We start from the raw sequence: 18,654 nt of genomic DNA, 5'->3' as shown, positions 1-18,654 counted from the left end.
GAGTGAAGTCCGAGAAAGGTAAATCATATGATATCATTTGTCCGTGGAATCTAAAAAACGTAGTACAAATGAACCTATTTGCAAAACAGAAATTGAGTCACAGATATAGGAAACAAACTTATGGCTACCAGTGGGTAAGGCAGGACGGAGGGATAAATTAGAAGACTGGGATTGACTTACAAACACTATACATATATAGGCAACTAATAAGAACCTACTGTAGAGCACAGAGAACTCTACTCCATGCTCTGAAATGACCTACATGGGAATGGAATCTACAAACAGGTGGATATATGTATATGTATGGCTGACTCACTTTGCTGTACAGCAGAAATAACACAACCTTGTAAATCAACTGTATAGCAAAAAAAAAAAAAAAAAAGATTCCATAAAACACCCATACAAGAATCTGTGGTTCAGGAATGAACCTGGTAAAGACCATGTAATTGCATTTACAGTCAATAAAAGAAAAGAAAAATAACTTCTCATATAAAGACAATGTCAGCTATATATTTAAAAGGTATGAATAACAATGGGTACCATACTGCTAATTTTAATTAAAATCTTTACCTCATTAGAAGTTTCACCCTTCCGCTACACTTTTGCAGCAAAGCAAATGTATTGTCTATTGTATATGTGCTGCATAAGAGAAGTATTTGCATGTATATGGATACTAAGAACTGTCTATTACTCCATCCAAATGTTCAATGATTGCCGTTTCTACTAGGTCCTGCCTCCCTGGATCTTGCCTAGATGTCAGAAAAGTCACATATCTTATTGTGCTTCAGGAAAAAAAAGATTATGGTAAGCTCTGCCACTACACTCAAGATTATGCAGTCACCAGGCCAAAGCACTTGACATCACTCAGAGACTTCCTCAAAGATGCTTTGAGATAAGAAAGTGAATCAGATTCACATCCTTCATCTTCTTTTACCTTTGACAAAGCTGTACAAGTGCAAAACCTCTAGCCTCTTCATCACCGCTTTTAACTTCTCTATTCTCTTAAATCCCCAGTTCTTTCTTTTTATACCCAACTAGAGGGACTTGGAAATCATATAACCAACTTTCCTGGATTAATCAAAAGTATACAAGATAAATATACATGTACTTCAATTTCTCTTTATGAGACTAGTATTCAAGGAGGGGCAGACGCTCTTCCAATTGCTTAATACTTCTAGCTCATAGATGGGGGCGGGGGGGGGGAATGTAGTTATTCAAATAAATTACCTCTCCTTTTCTAGGCTATCATATCACCTCTTTAGACTTCTGCTCCTTGGCAAGGTACCACAGATTAAGACAGTGAGTTCTGGAATCTGAAGGCAGCTCTTCCCAACTGCATCCCCTCAGGTTATGTTGGCCATAATGTTTAACTGCTTTGGCCCTCATTTTCCATATCTCTTCCTACACTTCGTAGAGGATTAAGTGAAATAATACACATGTGTGGCTGGCACATCACAAATCCCAAAATATGTTAGCAGAGAGGTTAAAACACTTCTTTCCTATTACAAACAAAGCTCAAGATTACAATTTCCGATCAGCCCTGCCAATTTCACCTGTGAAGACTGAATAATCTTCCAAATAGAAAAATGATGACCTCAATATGAATCTGAACCTCCAGATAAAAACGGAATTTTTAACATGCTTTCTCTAGTTATCTTTTTGTTCTGGATAATCATGCCTCATATGCAAATAATAATACCCTACATGAAAAATGAACATGGGCATTTGAGATCATATATTAATATAACCCACCAAAAATTTGCATATATAAGAGAGAAAGAGAGATTACAGCATCAGAAAGATGCAGGTTTGAATCCCTGCTCCATAACTGAGTTATCCGATCTTTGTGATGTTTAGTACCCCATCTACAAAATGGGATCATAGTATTTAAAGCTCACAGATTTTTTACCACAATCAAATGAAAGGACATGAGGGAAGAACCTGGCACAAAATAAGCATTCAAATGTGAGCATCCTTCCCTGATAAGCATGATGAATTTAAATTGCAAACCCTTCCACAGCAAAGTTGCTTTTCATCCCCAAGGGAGCAAGGATGTCTGAACATTAGGGATTTATCTGTGGAAATCTGTTCTTAGGATTCTTCAAACTGCATAAACAAGTGATATGTACAAATTACACGAGGGCTTTATTTTTTGAAATAAAAGCCACAATGTGCACCATAAACATAATAAAAAGCCAAAGAAGAGGGAGAAGAGATAACAAGGGAACAGCTGGTATCAACTGTGCACATCATTCAAAGAGGCAATGGGGCCAGTAGAGTTTTTCAATAAAAGCAAAGAGAACACTAGGTGGTAACAAAATGGATACTTTAGATGTGGGGAAGCAAAGCATATTCACTACTCTTCAGGATGCCAGGGGACGCTTGGATAACATCTCCTGTCTTAATGAGCTATACTCCATTCCCAGCTGTTCATAACAATGACAGCGTTCACTGCAGCAGGGAATCTATATACAAAAACTCCATAGTCCCTAGAGCCAGAGGTGCAGGGCAAATGCTAAATCATATATCTCTTGATGCTTGGATGTATAAATGAAGAGGGATTTTAAAAAAAATCACCTTGCACATCTGGGATCTTTCTTCTCCAATAACTGTCAAACTTATTTATATTTTCTAATCCCTCCTTTTTTTGTTGGCTTTGAGCACTTTAAAAAAATTAATCAGCTTAGTTTATATTTTAGGGCAATTTTAGGCTTACAGAAAACTAAATACTATGAAGAGTACCCCCATATCCTCTCAATCTGAGCATTTTTAAGGGTCTTGGCTCATTTAAAACATTAAATGGTCACCCAGAATTTTAATGAACCAATAAATAAAATGACCAAAGTAGAGAATTTGAGACCTTATTTAGATCTGCATAAATCAAGTGATGGTGGCAATCTGAAAACAATATAACGATGTGTCAGAAAAATTTTAAATGTATAACTGCAGATTTAATCAAACCTAACCAGGGCATCACTACAGCCAAACTCAAAATCGTTGTCTGAATATAACATTTAAAGTGAACTTATAACAATCAGAATTTTCAGTTAACAACATTAACATCACATTCACATCTTCACCTCCATATTTGCTAAAACCATAAGAAAACATGTTATAATGGACCTTTCTCCAATCTAAAGAAATGAATGTTCCTGAAATCAAGGTTCAAAGCATCTTATATGTTTATCAAACAGCTTCTTTTAATTATGGAACTACTACTTTTTATTTTAAATAAGATGAGGTGCTCTATTGGGTCATGCAGATAGATGAAGCAAAAGATGTTCTATTTCCTCTGAGCTGGAATTCCATCATCTCCACTAGCTTTGTTCATAGTGACGCTTCCTATGGCTCACTTGACTTCACACTTAGGATGCCTGGCTTCTAGATGAGTGATCACTCCATCATGGTTATCTGGGTCATTAAGATCTTTTTTGTAAGGTTCTTCTGTGTATTCTTGCCACCTCTTCTTAATCTCTTCTGCTTCTGTTAGGTCCATACTGTTTCTGTCCTTTATTGTGCCCATCTTTGCATGAAATGTTCTCTTGGTATCTCTAATTTTCTTGAGGAGCTCTCTGGTCTTTCCCATTCTATTGTTTTCTTCTATTTCTTTGCATTGTTCACTTAGGAAGGCTTTCTTATCTCTCCTTGCTGTTCTTTGGAACTCTGCATTCAGATGGGTATATCCTTCTGAAAACGCATCTCCTTTGCATTTTGCTTCTCAAGAGAAATAATTTTTTTACCAATTGGTTGACCTTTATTAAGGCTGTCTGCTGTCACCCTGCTTGTTTAATCTATACACTGAGCACATCATGAGAAATGCTGGGCTGGATGAGTTACAAGCTGGTGTCAAGACAGGTGGGAGAAACATCAACAATCTCAGGTAGGCAGAGGATAGCACCCTAAGGGCAGAAAGTGAAGAGGAATTAAAGAGCTTCTTGATGAGGGTAAAGGAGGAAAGTGATAGAGCCAACTTAAAACTAAATATTGAAAAAACTAAGATCATGGCATCTAGCCCCATTACTTCACGGAAAATAGAAGGGGAAAAGGTGGAAGCAGTGACAGAGTTCCTCTTCTTGGGCTCTAAAATCACTGTGGATGGTGACTGCAGCCAGGAAAGCTATGACAAACCTAGACAGTGTGTTGAATAGCAGAGACATTACTCTGCCGACAAAGGTCGTATAGTCAAGGCAATCATCTTCCCAGTGGTCATGTATGGTTGTGGGAGCTGGACCACAAAGAAGGCGGAGCATCAGAGAACTGATGCCTTTGAACTGTGGTGCTGGAACAGATTCCTGAGAGTCCCGTGGACAGCAAGGAGATCAAACCAGTCAATCTCATGGGAAATCAACCCTGAATACTTGTTGGAAGGACTGATGCTGAAGTTGAAACTCCAGTATTTTGGTCATCTGATGTGAAGAGCTGACTCATTGGAAAGGTCCCTGTTGCTGGGAAAGATTGAGAACAGAAGCAGAAGAGGGCATCAGAGGATGAGATGGCTGGATGGCATCACCAAGGCAATGGACGTGAACTTGGGCGGACTTCAGGAGATAGTGAGAGACAGAGAGGCCTGGTGTGCTGCAGTCCATGGGGTCACAAAGAGTCAGACACGACTGGGTGACTGAACAATGACCTTTATTAATCTAGCCACAGTGGCTGTTTTGGGAAAGGCAAAGGAAGCCCAGAGATAATTCTGCAAACTTGTCATCAGAAGTCACATTTTCCTCAGTCCCAAATACTACCTAAGGCAGCAGCCCCCAAACTTTCTGACACCAGGGACTAGTTTCGTGGAAGACATTATTTCCATAGATGGGGACGGGGAGTGGTTTTGGGCTGATTCAAGCACATTACATTTATTGTGAACTTGATTTCTATTATAGTTATATCAGCTTGACCTCAGATCATCAGACAATAGACCCTGGAGGTTGGGGACCCCTCACGTAAGGTACCATTGAAGTGACTCAAATACTGCCCTCATTATATGAAAGCAGTAACAAGCAGAAGGGCCATGGAGGATAATTCCAATGGCTAAATGTCATTTAAGATGGACCAGGTCAAAGCTGTTTGTGTGAAAAGAATTTCAACTTTGTGACATCCTAAAGCAATCATAAATCAACATCTTCATAATTATCAAATATGTTTTGATAGTCCAATCACCATGCATAAGAGATATTCCTGAAACCGTGGTTTAAGTCAGATACTTTCAAGATACTAAGAAAGAACTTATCATTGGAAGGAATCTTTCAGTAAGATTTGAGTGGTCTGGGGCCATGGTTAGGAAAAAAGTAACAGTAAACCATCTCAACGTTGCATGCATCTACCCGAACTAATATATAGGGATCTGCTGACCATTAATATATGTAAGTCCTCACTGCATTCAATACGTAGCCTCTGGTTTAACAGAGGTGTTTAAGAGCTAACTACCATCTCCCATTTATGTTACAAGATTCTAAACTTTCAACTTCTCTTTCAGGACTCTTCCCCTATATTAAACTCGAAGTGGGCAGTCTCCAGCAATCAGTGCATAAGAAGTGGTGGCACATTAGTTACGAGTTGGAATTTTAACTGAGGGTAAATAACAATTATCACTGCAATGCAGCTTTAGAAGTATTTCTGTCTGGCATCAGGCAAAAGCAAACACAAAGTGGAGAGTGAAGCACCGGTAGGCAACCTGACTAGGTTCAGAAATGAAATGTTGCAGATGCCCTTCAAATAAGATGGTTTCAGAAAAGACTTCAAAACGGAACAGTGGACGATGGGGCTCATACGGCCGTATCATGGATCCTTGGGCAGCAAGGCTCCTGTTTTATTCTAGTCACTCTTAAAATGATGCTACTTAAAGGCATGTGTGCACAAGGATCTTACAAAGGGATATTTCCAAGACTGATTCTGTGCATTTAAAATGTTCTGCAGCTAAAAAGAAACACCTTTCCCCTCTTTGAACAGTAAATTTTCTATCTTCTACACCACTGTGCCATCTCAATTTAGGAAAAAAAAAAGCTGCACATGCAATTATGATTCACAAAGATAGTGCCACTATAATTGTGCCCAATGAGGCCAAAATATGAAACTTTTATTTTCAAGTATGGTTTTCATCACTCTCTCCTCCAGTGCAGTATATATGATAATATATTATTTGTTATTCAGAGGGGAAGAGTTCCATACAAAATGAATGACTTCAATTGCCTTATAAATAAAACATAGATAAATGTCTTGGTAAAATAAATTAAAGGAGCATTTGTATTTGATCACTCCATCATATTACTGCCTATCTACAAGGAGAAGTTGTTGCTATGTATTTCGTGAAATTCATTATATGTAAAGTCCATAATGGCTGAAACTCAAACAAATCACACGTATTATGCACCTCAGAGAGACTTGAAACACATTAAAGGCACAAAAGTCAGAAAACGTAATGATGGCCCACACCTGCAGTTTGGGGGACTGTTTGCTTGTTTGTTTGGGGAAAGCTTTTCCCAGCTAGACTATTTTAAAAATTAAGCTGTAGCACATTTAAAAGTATCAACATTTAAATGTATTAACATGTAAAAGTTGATATTAAACTTCACTTTCCCTTCTTAAAATTTACTGAAATGGCTGACGAGGATGAATATTAGTCTTGATGAAATGCCTTTGCTGGTTCGAATTTAATAAATAGGATCATTATATAAACTACTTAAATCCATTTTTAAGGAAAGCTGAATCCACATTATTATGACTGCATTCCGAAAGTAACAAATACTGAGTGAAACAGAAGTGGAATAAACAACAAATAATAAATACATGATATTTTGCTCTGGGGGATAATTCCAGGTTATCCTTCATTTTTCCCATTATTGTTGAAATACGCTGGGGACAATACAAATTTCAAACACTATAGAAATAAATAAGGAATGCTGATGGTTTAAGGGAATGTTTGAAAAACAGAAATGACAAAAACTATTTTCAGTGAGAACATCATGAAAGAAAAGCTTTTTGCTCATGTGCTATGGCAGGGTGATTTACAAATAAAATCTTAATTACAACCAATATGAAAGATGAGGTAACATTAAAAAAAAATCACCTGATTTCTACAGATTTCAAGTTATAGACTAGTGTTTCCCATAGCATAAACAGCTCTAAAAGAATGACTAAGATAACAATAGTAAGTATATTCAATGCAATACAAGTGAAAGCTTGATTTCATATAAATGTCAATGTACAGATTTATAAACACTGTCATTTCCACTAGCCAGTATTATTAAGCTGGCTCAGTTTACCATCCAAATCAGGTAATATGTGCATACTAGCCCTGAAGGGTCAACATTCCACATGAAACCCTTTATTTTATACAGCATCACCGACAGTAATTATCCTGCATCTGAAATTTATTTCCCATCATACTCAGGCCATCTTCAATACATACTTGGCTGATTATTATGGCTAGGTGGAGAAACGCACAAATGAAACTCAAAATCTTCACTATCTTGCCGAGTTTGTTATGTGGCAGGAAAGAGAGAGGAGGGGGTGAAAACGAGAAGCAGGAACAGAGAGAAAAGATAAAGGGCCAAAAAAAAGGAGAGAGGTGAAAAGAGAGAGAGGAACAAGGCAGCACTTGTGGAACGGAAAGGGAGAAGAGTTAGCAAGAGCAACAGAACGATCTTCCATGACTAATCCATGTAAACTAATAACTTGTGCTACTTACATTTACAATGTAACTTCAGTACTCATTCTTTTTCATCAGAATATGTTTTTCTTTTTAAGCATTCTGCACCAAATACTGTATTTGGTACTAATAAAATCTGTACAGTACTTTAACTGAGCACTGTTTTCCCCTTTTCTCAAATCAGGTTCATCAACTGACACATTCCACATTTCAGTAAAACAAGGGCCCCAAAATCCAATTCCTTCATATTTCAGATGCTACTGAATTCCTCCTATGGGCTAGATTCTGTGCTTGTCCCTGAAAACATCAAAATGAATAAGGTACCCCCACAGAGTAGCACAGATGCAAACACAGTAATAAAAAAAAAGAACGTGGTAGGTATATTAAGAGAAATGCATAGGTCTTCTGGTACACCCAAAACAGGATTGCATCTGATTAATAATGAAATTGTGCTATTTGTGACACCATGAATGGACCTGGACGGTATTATGCTTGGTGAAATAATTCAGAGAGAAAGACAAATACTGCATGCTTCAAACTGTATGTGGAATCTAAAAATAAAGCAAATGAATGAATCTAATAAAACAGAAAAAGACTCACATAGAGAACAAATGACATGGGGGGAGAAGCAAAATAGATAAAGGGACTTGAGAAGTACAAACTATTAGGCGTAAATGAGTTACAAGGATGGAATGAAAAACGCAGGACATACAGTGAATTTTTTATAATATCTTTGTATGAAATGTTGGTCAGTCACCAAGTCCTATACAACTCTTTGTGACTCCATGCACTATAGCCCACCAGGCTCCTCTGTCCATGGGATTCTCCAGGCAAGAATACTGGGGTAGGTTGCCATTTCCTTCTCCAGGGGATTTTTCTGACCCAGGAATTGAACTTACATCTTCTGCACTAGCAGATAGATTCTTTACCATTGAGCCTACAATCTATTAAAACATCAATTTATTGTTATGTATCTAAAACAAAATACTATAAGTCAACTTCACACCAATAAACATAAAAAGTAAAATAGATAAACAGTTTCTCAAATATTCTGAACTGGCTTTGCCAATCTGCTGGTTTCCAAAGGAATACATCTTTCACATAGATTTAAAATATAAAAATAAATATGGTGTTAGTTGTTGAGCAGAAAAGTTTTAGCCTTTCTGACAATTTCGATTTATTTTATTTATAATGGTGATGGTTGCACAACTGTGCATACCCTAAAAACCACTGAATTATATGACATTTTAAATGGGTGCTTTGTATGGTCATGTGAATTATATCTCAATAAAGTTCTGCATTAAGAAGTAACAGAAACGGATTTCTCTGGTGGTGCAGTGGCTAAGAATCCATTTTTGAATGTAGGCTAGTGGGTTCAATTCAACCCCTGATCCGGGAACCGAGAGCCCACACACTACAGGGCAACTAAGCCCGCAAGCCACAACCAGAGAGAAGCCTGCACACCACAGTGAAGATGCCACATGCAGGAACTAAGACCAAACACAGCCAAAAATAAAGATTTTTTTTTTTTAAGTAACAGAAAAAAAGATGCAAAATATCTCAAGAAAAAGCTCCCTAAAACCTTCTTGTGTTCATCCAGTTGCTGAGACTGTCATATGACCCATGTTAGAGACAGTAATTGTAGCAGTGATACATCAAAATCTTTCCAGGATTTTAAAAGCACTGCCACTGATCAATGATTCCATTCAAAGATGTATTGATAAGATGTCAATTAACAAAGATAAATTTTCTATTAAGAGTGATGAAACCACAGTTACTGACAACAAGGCTCTTCAATGGCACATTTTCATTAGTTTGATCGGGATTTTAAACTGTAAGACGACAGGCTTTTAACAGATTCTTCAGAAACTGGTTGAACTAGAGCACTTATTTTTGCTACTATAAAAACTTGGCTTGATAAAAACAAGTGCCATTCGAAATTTCAGTGGCCCGTGCTACTGATCATTGAAAAAGCAAGAGAGTTCCAGAAAAACATATACTTCTGTTTTATTGGCTATGCCAAAGCCTTTGACTGTGCAGACCACAGCAAACTGAGGAGATTTCTTAAAAAGATGGGCATACCAGATCACCTGACCTGCCTCCTGAGAACTCTGTATGCAGGTAAGGAAGCAACAGTTAGAACTGGACATGGAACAACAGACTGGTTCCAAATCGGGAAAGGAGTATGTCAAGGCTGGACATTGTCACCCTGCTTGTTTAACTTATATGCAGAGTACATCATGAGAAACGCTGGGCTGGATGAAGCACAAGCTGGAATCCAGATTGCCAGGAGAAATATCAATAAACTCAGATATGCAGATGACACCATCCTTATGGCAGAAAGTGAAGAACTAAAGAACCTCTTGATGAAAGAGAAAGAGGAGAGTGAAAAGCTGGCTTAAAACTCAACATTCAGAAAACTAAAATCACAGCATCTGGTCCCATTACTTCATGGCAAATAGATGGGGAAACAGTGGAAATAGTGTAAGACTTTATTTTGGGGGGCTCCAAAAATCACTGCAGATGGTGACCGCAGTCATGAAATTAAAAGACGCTTGCCCCTTGGAAGAAAATCTATGACCAACCTAGATAGCATATTAAAAAGCAGAGACATTACTTTGTCAACAAAGGTCCGTCTAGTCAAGGCTATGGTTTTTACAGTCGTCATGTATGGATGAGAGAGTTGGACTAAAAAGAAAGCAGAGTGCTGAAGAACTGATGCTTTTAAACTGTGGTGTTGGAGAAGACTCTTGAGAGTCCCCTGGACTGCAAGGAGATCCAACCAGTCCATCCTAAAGGGAATCAGTACTGAATATTCATTGGAAGGACTGATGTTGAAGGTGAAACTCCAATACGTTGGCCACCCGATGCGAAGAATGGATTCATTGGAAAAGACTCTGATGCTGGGAAAGATCGAAGGCCAGAGGAGAAGCGGACGACAGAGGACGAGATGGTTGGATGGCATCACTGACTCAATGGACACGAGTTTGAGTAAACTCCAGGAGTTGGTGATGGACAGGGAGGCCTGGCATGTGGCAGTCCAAGGGGTCACAAAGAGTTGGACATGACTGAGCACTGAACTGAACTATGCTTGTGGAGCGACCTCGATGGTCAGAAGATGTAAAGCTCTTACAGCCTGCCTAAAGAAAGTATATTCTGAAGTTCCTACAACACACTGTGCTGTGCATTGAAATAAACCAATTGCAAAAATATATCTGTCCACTTCTTTGTTCCTCTCACAGTATAATAAGTAAAACCAACAATAATATACTAATACCACACACACAAAATGTAACTTTCAGTGCATTCTGTTGCCTCCATGGACAGTCTCTAAATCTAGACTGGGAAGCAAGTGAAGTGAAAGTTGCTCAGTCCTGTCCAACTCTTTGTGACCCCATGGACTATAGGAATTCTCCAGGCCAGAATACTGGAGTGGATAACCTTTCCCTTCTCCACAGGATCTTCCCAGCCCAGCAATCAAACCCAAGTCTCCCGCATTGCAGGCGGATTCTTTACCAGCTCAGCCACCAGGGAATCCCTTAGACTAGGGACGCTCTTATCAATAATTTAAATACTAAAGGAATTACCTGGTGCTGCACAGAAGCACCCCACTGTCAAATTTTCTAGAACAGTCATTCTAAAAGTGAATGTTAGAAATTATACGAAGAAGAAAAAAGAGTTACTTGTTTTAAATATAAAGATGCTCTTCTGAGTTGAATATTAGAACTAAATCAAACTGAATTCCATGAATTGTAAGAAAATATTATCAATATCATTAATCCATGTAAATCACCTTGAGCAATGTCTGGATATAACAGACATTTCATAAAGGTTATGCATCACACTACACATGATATGGAACAGTGGATAAGCTGCAAGCGTGCCAGAAAAATGCCATTCAGTCCAACAACTGGCTGCGTCTCCTACCCAATTGATGCCTAGCACTCTGGAGAACAGAGCTCATGTACACCCAGCAATTTCAGGAATCCAGATAATAATCAAGAAATAGAAGTAAACACAAAAGGCTGCTACAGGGACAAGGTACATGTTACAGATTTCATAAGCCTTACTTCTCACCTCGAGTCTATTTATTTGTACTTTATAGAGAGCAACACAGTCTTATATCCCACCTGTATGTCTAAAGAAAAAAGAATGAGAATAAAAATGACTAGAAGGAAGAAAGCCAAGAGCAAAGGAAAATATCTGACAAAAAGAAAAGGGAGGGAGGGGTGGGAAAATTAAACTAAATTATATTAAATTAAAACATTATCAATATCATTAATACATGTAAATCACCTACAGCAATGTAAATCACCAAGGACACACAGAGCCAGGATGCTGGGTATCTTGGATCAAGAACAGACAGACTTAAACCTAAGTATACTATTCTGCTTGAAGTATGTAATGATAATTCACATTTATCAACAAAAAGTTATCTTATATTTAGAATATTCTCAGAAAGACATGAAATATTATAGAGAGCCTTTTTTTTTAGAAAAGGGTAAAAATTTTAAAGATAAAAATAATACCAAGCACAGGACTACAAGTTGCATTTCTAGTCAATTCTCATGGCCTCTCTCATTAAAATAAGTATTTGCACACTGAGATTTAGAATTATAAGATGGTTCTGACCTGCCAATCCATCCGAACAACCAAATATCACAAATAATGCATCACCAGGACTACAGTAATACAGTCATTACCACTTCTGCTATGATCAGTACCACCCTGCCCATAATACACTTAACAAACGATCATGACAATATTAACCAGTCATTTGCAGGTCACATCATCACCATCCACAGGGCATCCCTGAAAATCACTACAGTTGTGTGATTTATTTTAATGTATGCTTTTAAAACAACACTACTGCTTGTATGCCTCCAGTACTTAGATTTCTCAATAAATGATCTGTTACAGTACTTCATTTAATTCTCATAGCAATTCCACAAGAAGACTGTATCATGATCTCTGAGAGATGAGGAAATCGCATCTCTTAGAGATGAGCAGTTAGGCAACTTACCTGAGGGCACCAAGTTATTAAGTGGAGGAGCTAAGATTCAAATTCAGGGACACCAGAGCCTTGCAGATTAATATTCAAAGCAGCAGTATTCAAAATAGCCAAGTCGCGGAAACAATCCAAATGTCCACTACTGATGAATGAACAAAATGCAGGATAACCTTGTAACCAAATGCCGTTCATCAATATAAAGCAATCAACTGCTGATGTGTAATACGACACAGATGAACGTCAAAAAAGTAGGCCAACTAAAAGAGGCCAGATACGAAAGACCACATAACTGTAGGATTCTATTTATATGAAATGTCCCCAAAGACAAACCTACAGAGACAGAAAGCAGATTAGTGATTGAGGTTGGGGTAAGGATTTACTGTGAATGGACACAAGGGATCTTACTTGGGGGATGAATAGCATTCTAAAACTGGATTGTGATAATGTCTGTATGACTCACTAAACTCATCAAAAACACTGAATTGTACACTTAAAATGGGTGAATCTTAAATGATACTTATGTCTCAATAAAACTTTTAAGAATAAAGAGGTGTTTCCAGCTCTGAAAATATGTAATTTCACCAACAGAAAGAAGAAAAAAAGAGGTATAAGATGACAGGGATCCAGTCCCACATATGGCTTAATTTATAATGAATTTATAAGGTCAACAGTGAAAATACCCCATAGGTTTTAAAGATCAGCTTTTCTTTAAAAAGAGAGGAAATGCCACCTGTAATATTAATTACATGCTGCTGCTGCTGCTGCTAAGTCACTTCAGTCGTGTCTGACTCTGTGCGACCCCACAGACGGCAGCCCACCAGGCTCCCCTGTCCCTGGGATTCTCCAGGCAACAACACTGGAGTGGGTTGCCATTTCCTTCTCCAATGCATGAAAGTGAAAAGTGAAAGTGAAGTCGCTCAGTCGTGTCTGACTCTTTGCGACCCCATGGACTGCAGCCTACCAGGCTCCTTTGTCCATGGGATTTTCCAGGTAAGAGTACTGGCGTCAGTTGCCATTGCCTTCGGTTTACTTGCAAGTAGCAGAAAGTACGAGTAAATGCTTAAACAAAACAGAGGGTTATTTTTCTCTCCAATCTGAAGGTAAACAGTCCAGAGCTGGAATCCTGACTCAAGGTCAGAAGGGATCCAGAGTCCTTTTTGTTCAAATGGCATCAGTGCTTGATTCCCAAGATCAAGGTGGCCTCAGATCAGGATGACTGTTGAAACTTTGGCTATCACATAAAGACTTCAAGCAGAGAGAAAGAAGGGTTTACAAACAGGTATCTTCTGAGTCAGCTCCTTTTAGGGAACTGTCCCCAAAGTCATATCCAACTACCTCTGCTTATATTTCACTGGTCATTCCCACTTGCAAACAACAACTGGAAATGTGTTTAAGCTAGGAACATCATTATCTAGAATACAATCAGAAAAGGGATGTTTTTCTTTAAAAAAAAAAAAAATAAGAAGCAGGCAGGTAAATGGATCTGACTAAGCAACCAGCAGGTTCTGCTGCTGCTGCTGCTGCTAAGTCACTTCAGTCGTGTCCGACTCTGTGTGACCCCATAGACGGCAGCCCACCAGGCTCCCCCGTCCCTGGGGTTCTCCAGGCAACAACACTGGAGTGGGTTGCCATTTCCTTCTCCAGTGCATGAAAGTGAAAAGTGAAAGTGAAGTCGCTCAGCTGTGCCCGACTCTTAGCGACCCCATGGACGGCAGCCTACCAGGCTTCTCCGTCCATGGGATTTTCCAGGCAAGAATACTGGAGTGGGGTGCCATTGCCTTCTCTGCAGGTTCTGCTAAATTCCCTTTAAAATTGCTCAGGACCAAAACTAATTAAAAGAAAAGTGTGGAATAAAAACTCAGCACTAATATAATACAACTAGACATCTAGCACCAAGATAGTATCTTTGTACACTATTTTATTCTTCTCAAGAATGTGGTGTTACTGTTATAAACATCTAAACTGACTACTCATTTTTAATATCAACTTAAGAGTCTGCAATTTCTATTGGAATAACAGAGTTTGAAAGATAGTCCTTCATCCTGTCCCTAAGCATTCTCCCACCTCCAGCTCTGTAATCCATGCATAAACCCAAAAGAAGGAGTCTTGCACAAACTCCCAATTATAAAGCCTGGTAATTGTTAATTTGTTACTATAGCTACAGGTTTTATGACATTTTATGGGAATGTCTCTTTTCAAATTGCTCTAGGCCCAAGGGACAAGGTGTAAGGTTGATGATCTCTTAATGCACATGCATAATTCTATTAGGTTCGATCTTCTCCAGGGAAAATAATATGATTCATAGGTGCTGAGGCATTAAAGAGGCAACAAAAGTAGTTGGTCAGAGACAACAGGACTAACCTGATTAGCACCATCTTTTCTTGTTTTTATTACCAGGTTTGGAGGAGAAATTTTCAGACTCTACCCCAGACCTATGGAATCAGAAACTCAGGAAATGGGGAACAGCCATCCCTGTTTTAACAAATCCTCCAGGCTTTCTGGCGTGCCCTAAAGTTGGAAAATTCTGTCTCAGGATATAACCCACATCACACTTCTTTCACTGAAAAGATGTAAGTTTTCAAGGACAAATAAGAAATATCATTACACATTCAATAAGGTACCTCTGTGGCATGGATAAAAAAAATAAATGTTGCATTTGTTGATTTTGGATTGTGAGAGGAGTAATAATGCCCCAGGTGGCCCAGTGGTAAAGAATCTATCTGCCAATTGAGGAGATGCAGCTTCGATCCGGGAAGATCCCCTGGAGGAGGAAAGAGCAACACTCCAGCATTCTTGCCTGGGAAATTCCACAGACAGAGGAGTGTGGCAGGCTTCATACAGTCCATGGGGTTGCAAAGAGTTGACTAAGCAACTGAGCATGCACGTCCTTTACATCTTAGTTTATACCTCACCACTAGCTGATGGTGATGAGTAAAAAGTCACCTTATTATACTAGAGTTCTTTCAGCCATGCTCAGCTATGGTCATCAGCCACCATGGTGGTAATTCTTCATGGAGGTCTGGAGGAATAGAACACAAGTGATGTTCATTCCCTTTACAAGAAGGACCGCAGGCTGAGTCACTTACTGCTAGACAAAATAATTATGCCCTATTGTCAAGCCAAATGTATCTTGAGAGCACATCTAAACAAAGATTCTGATTTCTGGTTCTGCTGTGTTACAGTCCCACAGCAAGTTACTAGACATCTGTTCTTTCCTTCAAGAGTGCAGATATGCATACACAATCTATCCAGAAGGGATACTATGATGATCACAGTCTACAGAGCAAACTAACTTCAGGAAGAAAAACTGGAATGAAGTTGCTACTAAGTCATGAAAAATTGAAACATTAATTAGAAGACAATAAAGCCTTGATATTTTATGTTGATAAGAAAAATATTTTAGACTGCTAATTAAGCCAAAGAGATATTCAAATTAATTGAGGATGTTCATAATTCCTTATAATGCTTTTGTAAGTTGAGAAATAAAGGCTTATAAAGATCTGAGACATTAACATTGATTACCCAATGAAAACTGTAACAGATACTTACTTATGAATCTTTAAAAAACTATCTATTCATCTGAAAGAAATCATACCATCAAAAACATCACTAGTTTAGTGGGTTTAAAATTATTTTTAGAAAAATAATATTTTTCCCAAGTTAAATCTTGCATAAGTGTTAGATTCTGGAAGAAAAAAGTATTTATAATTTAGAACACATAAAAAAGTATATAAAAATCATTAAAGTAAAAACAGACTAACAACCCAATAAAAAGTAGCAAAGGGGTCAGGTAAAAAGGGTTTTCAACTCTACAGTAGTAATTCAGTGAAAAACTACAATATCAAATAAATGAAGAAAAAGATGCTAAACCTGACTAATAAGCAGGTAGACACTCCAGTAAAGTTTTACAAAACCTGACGTCAAATGACATCAAAGACACACAGAAATAGGCATTTGGAGGGAGTGTGAACCAGTTAACTTTTCTGGAGTGTAGTTGAGTAATCTATAGAGATTCACATTTTCATACTGAAGTTTTGAAGAGACATCCTCTTAACAAAGAGCTCCTTTTCTAGACATTTGTTTTAAAGGAGTATTCAAAAATGTTCATGAAAGTGTTCACTGCAACTTTTGAGATTTAGCAGTTTGGAAAATATGTATATGTGAGATCACCTGATACATATTATAAACATAGAACATGAAGTAGAAAGATGCATACTAAATTCCTTATAGTGGATCATTTGGGTAGATGAACAGGAATGAGAGGTTAAATGGTTTTAATAAAGGTTCACAATTTCATGTATAAAATTCCATCAACGTGGACCACAATGTCATGAATAAAATTCAAAACAAACAATTTTGCAGAGGAACACTGGAAGAAAAAATATCTTACACTGAATCTGAATAAAACCAAAAAAGCAAGACATTAAGCCATCCTGTTTGAAGGTCTCTAGGGAGGACTAAGACTATTGACTGGCCAATTTCCTAAACCTTGTCGAGCTTCTGAGCGTTCTAGAATAAAACCAGTTTTAAAACCACTAAACTATATCATCTCAAAAGATGCTTCCAGGCCCCACAGCAGAACATACTTTGAGGGGTTTAATATCACTGAAACCATCCAAATTTCATTAACACATGACTATGTTTAGATTACTCAATCACTACCATGGAGTTTTACCTTCAACTTAAATAAATCATACATAAATATCAAGAAAAATATCTTAATTCATTTAGCTATTCTAAGATACAACTTGTCATCCAATTGCCAAATCTAATGCAACTACCAAGTAAGCCAACTTCTGTGGAATAAGTATTTCTGAAAAGATTTCTTCAGCATATCTCCCATTTCAAAGAAACTCAAGTTGAGGAAGAACATTTGAAGTATGTAGATATTCACTGAACACACAAAGAAGGGACTGTCCGTTCATCTTATACTAAATACCACTGATAGGCAACAACTGTATGGTGAGTAAGCTGGAGACTTCAGCAGTGGTTAACAGCAATTAAGTTGAACACAACCACAAAAACACTGCACTTAGGACTCTCAGAGAAAGATGTGGGAAGTCATCTGAGCTACAGTCATTTATAATATGTTTTATATTATTTAAGGGAATCCAGCTGTAGAACATCAAGCTTTTGTTATTATCAAGCTTTTGCTATTTTGGTATCAAGCAACTAGAGAGAAATCAGAAAACACTATGATTTCTCATACTACTAAATTCTTAGAAAAATCAGAGTGAGTTTGGCATACTCTCAGGAACTTGGGAGGTTATGCAACTACCTGGGCTTCAAAGAAGGTTCATAAAAGAGACAGAAATTCTTAGTGTTATCTGTCAGAAAAATTTTCATGGCTCTGATTCATTTCATGTCATCAGAGCAAAACATTTAAAGATGTGATGCCATCATTTATTCAAAGACTGTATTTCACTGATCATTACAGTGGTTGCAAAAATCCTACAATCTTAACTCAGAAACTTGCATTCAAGAATACTATTACATCATTAAAATAAACCCACAGCTTTGTACTTCCCTGGTGGCTTAGACGGTAAAGCGTCTGTCTACAATGCAGGAGACCCGGGTTCGATCCCTGGGTCAGGAAGATTGCCTGGAGAAGGAAATGGCAATCCACTCCAGTACTATTGCCTGGAAAATCCCATGGACAGAGGAGCCTGGTAAGCTACAGTCCATGGGGTCGCAAAGAGTCGGTCACGACTGAGCGACTTCACTTTCACTTTGGATATTTTAGGCTCACAGACAAGGCTATAATTATCAAAACTGATAAAGGGGTACCAGAAGCAAAAGAAAATATTTGATTATAGTTGCTGGGAATCACTATGACCTCATCCAGGTGAGTTTTTTAAGAAGATGATAGAGGAAGAATTTTTACAGCTACAAATCTTAGCTATCCCTGGTGCCCACACTTCTCCCTAACTTATTCAAGATAAGTTATGTCCTTATGTCTCACGAGCTGTGCTTCTTCAAACAATCCTGAACTTTTCTTTGC

General features: G+C 38.0%; 1 protein-coding gene across 7 annotated transcripts in view; it reads right to left on the bottom strand.

Annotated features, from left to right (window-relative positions):
- EXOC4 (exocyst complex component 4) overlaps positions 1-18,654 on the bottom strand; it is an 807,451-nt gene that overhangs the window by 541,682 nt on the left and 247,115 nt on the right. Inside the window, exon 10 of one of the 7 annotated variants that reach the window (XM_042248845.2) lies at positions 7,727-18,654. This exon is cut by the window's right edge and continues 19,857 nt beyond it. The exons of the other annotated variants lie outside the window; for them this stretch is intronic. The gene's annotated coding sequence lies outside the window, so the exon portion shown is untranslated. Of the gene's footprint in view, positions 1-7,726 lie in introns of those variants that run through there. 7 annotated transcript variants of the gene reach the window in all.

Source organism: Ovis aries, chromosome 4, assembly GCF_016772045.2.
Source record: "Ovis aries strain OAR_USU_Benz2616 breed Rambouillet chromosome 4, ARS-UI_Ramb_v3.0, whole genome shotgun sequence".
Classification (NCBI taxonomy): domain Eukaryota; kingdom Metazoa; phylum Chordata; class Mammalia; order Artiodactyla; family Bovidae; genus Ovis; species Ovis aries.
The sequence above is the reverse complement of the archived record's forward strand: the minus strand, read 5'-3'. Positions and strand labels throughout refer to the sequence as shown.